Genomic DNA, 5772 nt, shown 5'->3' on the forward strand with positions numbered 1-5772 from the left:
CACACACAAACACACACTCAGAGTGAGAGACAGAGACACAGAGAGACAGAGACAAAGACAGACATAGAATCTATGTATAAAACGCAGTCCTGATGATGGATAAACAGAGTTCAGCTTCTCTGCACTGGAGTGTTACTCCAGCTTTAAAAGAGAAGGAGATTCTGCACATGGTCCCACACAGATTGGCATGAAGCCACTGTACTGACTGCAATGAGAGTCTAGTCAGAACAAATTCTGTGTGGACTACTGGGAGCAGGAAGAGCTTGGAAGCTTTCTAGGAGTGGAAACAAAAGCAGACTCTCATCCTCAGCTCAGGAGGGAAGGCCATGGGCGACTTGCTGGGTGGAGGCAGACTGTAAAAATGTAATCAACGCCAAGCAGTATGCTGAAGATGGGAAATTCTTGTGTTGTGTGTGCTTTACCAAAATAACAATGTGTTCAGTTACCTTAACCAACCAGTGAAGTATATTTTCCCTGAAATAATAAAGTGAACAATGGGGATGGAGAGATGGCACAATATTTTCCCTGAAATAATAAAGTGAACAATGGGGATGGAGAGAGGCACAATTGCCTAAGACTTACGATCACAATGGCTATTCTTTTAATCTATATCTGAAACATGGGGAGAATTTTCCCACATGATTCTCAACCAATTCTCATTGATTATTGCCAGGGAGATTGTCTCTATTTTCTATGAAGTATTTATTCTGTGATATTTCCTGAAAGCTGTTGCTAGGAGAGTTAACTTTGTTTTCTGCCAGGTGCACATTTTGTGATATTTCCAGGTACCTGAATTCAGCTTCAGGTTAAGATGGCTCTTTATTTCAAAAATGGAGTTATACTCAGGCTAAGTATATCCAGGCTAACTTAAACTCTTTATTTTTCCCTTGCAAGCCTTCCCTTCCAGAAGGATTTTCTTTTCTTGTCAAATTTGTTGGATGTTCTGTAGGCCTCATGTATTCTTATTGGCTTCTCCTTTAACTTGGGGAAATTTTCTTCCATGATTTTGTTGAAAATATTTTCTGGTCCTTGGAGAAGGCAGTCTTCTTTTTCCTCTATTCCTATTATTCTTAGGTTTTGTCCTTTCATTTTATCTTTGATTTCTTGGATGGTCTGTGTCAAGAATTTTTTGGATTTAACATTTTCTTTGACAGATACATCGATTTCTTCCATTTTATCTTATACACCCGAGATTCTTTCTTCCGTGTCTTGTAGTCTGTTGTTTATGCTTACCTCTGTAGTTCCTGTTTTCTTCCCTAAATTCTTCCTCTCCATTATTTCCTCCATTTGTGTTTTCTTTAATTTTTCCAGTTCTATCTTCAGGTCTTGATTTGTTTGGTTTACTTCCTTCACCTGTCTGATTGTATTTTCCTGTTTTTCTTTTAGTTCCTTCAACTCTGTTTCTTTTACTTCTTTCAGTGATTTAATTATTTCTTCTCTGAAGGCTGCAAACTGTTTGGCTGCATCTTCCCATATTTCTTCATGGATGGCCATAATCTGCTTGTCTTTAACTTCCTCCCTTTCTTTATGGATAGCCATGATCTGTTTGGTTTTATCTTCCTATAATTCTTTTCGTATTTTATTTGTTTCCTCTATTATCCTCTTCATCAGCATAGATGTAAGGTCATCTTCTTGATTTTCTATTATGCTGGGTTGTCCAGGGCTGCTCGCCCCTGGATGGCTGGGTTCTGGAGATGCCGTATTGCTCTGTCTTTTGTTGGTTGAGCTTTTACGCTGATCTCTACCCATTGGGCTGTATTAGGTGTTGGCTGTTAGTTTCTGTGCTTCCTGGAGTCCTGATGTAGGGAGAATCCCCTTGGCCTGAAGATGATTTTCCTGAAGGAGTCCTCCTCTGCTTTTTGGTTATGGTCACTGTATGGCCAGTGTTTCTCAGGAATTGCCACTGCTCACTTCAGGTGTATAGCCCTGAGTAGTAGCTGAGGTCATTGTTGGGCAGGGGGGCTCTCCTCTTACCCATATAAGTGCTCAAGACAGCTGCCCCACTGCTGGGTTTCCCGTTATAAATTTAGTGAGCTGCTGCTATTGTTACAGTTTTCCAGGTATAGTCCTCTTGAAGAACCTGCTGATTCCCTAGCTGTGGGGTTTTCTCCCAACAGGGAAACTCAGTCTGTTATCCTGGGGCACACAGTTCTGTCTGGGAAAGTAAGAGGGGCGTCCAGCAAGTCTCTGGGCCAGAGGCTGAGTGCTCTGCTCTGGGCCTGGAGAATGTGCACCTGGGTTGAGTTGGCGCCTGGGGGCGCCGCTTTGGTCTGGAGGCTGGGTGCCTCAGTCTGGACCAGAAGCTTTGTGTTCCTGTCTGGGATTTTGGCTGCAGACACTGCTCTGGTCTGGACACTGTGGGTGCAGCTCTTTTGAAGGACCACGGTTTCCCACAGTTTTGTCAGTCTAGCTAGGGGTAACTGGTTGATCCTTGGCACAGTATCTGAGGGCTGCTGTAATGGCTCTCTGGCTTTTCTAGGTCTGAGGATGCATCTGTGTGCCCCAGTGCCCTAGAGGTACTCAATAATGGTGGCTGAGCACAGCACTCCTGCCTGCAGTAGAAAGCTAGAGCCTAGACCCTGCATAAATCCAGAAAGTCTTTTGGTGCTGGGTGTCCTGAGGGTTAGAAATGATGATCCTCCCGGCTGGGGATTTCCTCCTGCCAGGGACACCCAGGCTTTGCTTTGGGGACTGCCATTCTGTCTGGGGTGGCGGCGAGTAGAACCCACCAGCACAGATGCCCGCCCGTGGCTCTGCTTTTCTGGCCTTTGGGAGCCTGGGTGTCTACCTAAAGTGGGTAATTTTCCCAAGACCTTTTCAGGGTGGTGGTATCAGCTGAGTGCTCTGAGATCAGTCCAGCCATTTCCCTCCCTGTGGGTTTGCACCCAATGATGAAATTGAGTCTCTGGTGCCTTGGGGCCCACAGTTCTATCTGAGGCAGCGAATCAGGTGCACAGGCAGGGCTCTATGCAGGCGCCTGGGTCCCTGGCTCTGGCTCTGGCTGGCTCCAAGGGAGCCCGTGGAACCTGAATCTTTTCCAGGGGATGTCTGGGTGACCTAAGGTCGGTCCCAATTGTTTCCTGCTCCGTGGGGTTATCTCTCAACTGGAAAATCCAGTCTGTGATGTGTGGGCCCACAGTTCAGTCTGGGACAGTGACCAGATCATGCTGGAGTTTTGCTCTGTGCTGGCGACCAAGCTCCTGGCAGGACCAGGGTCTCTTCTGTGGTTTACCCGGGTGAGTTAAAGCTGATTGAACCCCCCCCACCTTGGGGTATCCTCTCATCTGAGGAACACAATCACATGTGTTTTATGGCTGCGAGTTCTGCTTGCTGGTCACTGTGCCGATCCTGCTATGCTGCTGTTCAGAATGAGAGTCCTCCCAGCGCCGCCATCTTGGCCGCCCCTACAATTTTCTTAATTGGTTCAAATCATATGGCTTGGTTTCACTTGGTAAAACTAACAAAATAAATGCCAAAGTCTTTTGTCTTCCCCCAAAGGACTGAGAAATTGTTTCAAGTTCTCTGTTAGAATGCCCACTGTCATTGTCTATAATACCTGATAAACTTTAAAATATTTCATAACCTGAAACATAACTTTTTAAAACTCGTTTTTGCAATATCAAAATAAGGTACCCTTTTAGAAATGAAGTCACAAAATATAACCATAATTTTAAAAGTCAAAACCAGATTTTATCAATGCAAACAATTCAGTACTTTTAAAATCAATACCAAGTATATTATTGTGATGTTGGCTGCCAGTAAGAAAAGTTCTTGTAATCAAACACATGGAGGTGCAGTTTTAATATTTTATATAAATTTAGTTTTAAACATTATTATTTTTATTAACCTTGTTTTTAATACAGGACCAAAATTATATAAAGTCTTAATATATTTAATAATCAATAATCAGACATCAAAATATACATAGAACATAGTAAACATATATTTAAAACAAACAGACAAAACTATAAAACTAATTTTTACTCCCTTTAGCATTAATTTCAAGGGAGGAACATCTTGCTCCCTGTTGAATACTATTTTATGACCATAGAGGCTTGCAACTTTCTTACCTGAGAAGCTGCTGTGGACACTTTAAGAGCCTCTTGTAGGGAAAGTAATCATCAGTATGGCCTTCATCTGTGGTTTCAACTCCTGTAGTGTCTGGGACATTTTTGTGCATTTCTGATATAATATGTCCGCACTCCTCTATGGCAGACAAAACTTTAAAAAGCTGCTGAAATCATCCCAGGTGGGCTGGTGGGTGAAAAGAACAGTTTCAATGAGATCAATCAAATCCCTAGAATTGTCAGAGAACTTGGATTCTGAGTTCTCCAGTCATCTGGTTCCCCAAGGGAGAGGCTGCCAAGGGGCTCTGGGTTTTTGGTGCTGATCCAGAACCTGGATAAAGGGCTGGAGCTCGCTGAGGAGTAGGAGGAGGAGGGGTTGGAAAATTATTTCCATGGTTGTCTCAACCTGAAAAAGAGAGTTAAGGGGGTGTGAAGGTACCAAGGCAGTGGCCTCTGGTTTTGTTTAGTCTGTGGAAGGAGGATTGTTATTGGGGGTCAGAAAGGGCTTAATCCATGGAGGTGGATGAATCATTAGGTCTTTCCAGACTACAATATATGGCAATTGGTCTGGGTGCCCACATTTTTGCTGAAAAACACCATTTTCCACTGCAAGGATGGTGGGAAGATGGAAAGTTCCTTCTGGTGGCCAGCCCACATTAAAGGTGGGCCATTCTGAGCTGCAAAAAGTCATGATTTTTCCTCTCCTCACATCAACTGAAAGACCGTGAATTCTAGTCTCAACTTCTCCAAAATGTGTCAGAACCAAGTCAAGGGGTTTGGAAGTATTCTGTCCCATATCATCAGCCAGTCTTTTCATCAAGAGAATTCAGGATAACGCAAAAAAAGTAAGGAGAGCAATTTCAAAAAATAGTAAATCACATATACACAAAAAAGAACCAGCCATCCCAGACAAAAACCAAACTAAAGGCAACAACACACAACCTATACCTGGGCTAATATCTAAAATCACTAAAGCAAGAAGAGCTATGGCTTCAAAGGCAACTGCAAGACCACAAGCAATTAATCACAAAAATACAAAAGTAACTCCTGCCACAACACCAAGAAAAAGAAAATTAATCCAATACAGAAACAAAGTAAAACCAAAAACCTGGCATTTCCTGTACTTCTCTGCCACAGAAGTCCCAGAAACTCTATGAAAACCAATCCTCACTCTGGTTTCCCTATCCCAAGATTTCCAGGGAGGCAAAAACTTACAAGGCCAAAAATGTCTTTTTGACCCCTGCAGCCCTGGACCTCAACAGGTCTCTCTTGTCCACTTTTGGCCACCTCTACAACACCTCAAGGCTTTTCAGATCAATGAACAGAAACAAACACTTAAAGCAGGCAGACAACACAAAAGAGATTTACCCATGGGATTAAGTTCTCTGGGTCAGGAGTCCTAGAGGTCCTGAGGCACCCTGGACCAGAACCCAAATGTAAGGCCAGGTTCAGGAGATCCTCAGAGCCCCCACGAGACAACTCGATACAATAGCAAGAGAGCTTTATTATGAGAGCAATCAAACTCAAGACTCACTGATGCACCAGTAGAGAAGTGGGACCTGGAGCCCTGAGTGAGCAAGGTTTTTTAGGGAAAGTCTGTGATCAGGGAGTTTTCATGACAGCAAACAGGGAAGCACATGTTTCTATGACAGCAAACAGGGGGCATATGCCTTGATGTTACAGGATTAGGTAAAAGTTAGATGGG

This window comes from Meriones unguiculatus, chromosome 5, assembly GCF_030254825.1.
Source record: "Meriones unguiculatus strain TT.TT164.6M chromosome 5, Bangor_MerUng_6.1, whole genome shotgun sequence".
Classification (NCBI taxonomy): domain Eukaryota; kingdom Metazoa; phylum Chordata; class Mammalia; order Rodentia; family Muridae; genus Meriones; species Meriones unguiculatus.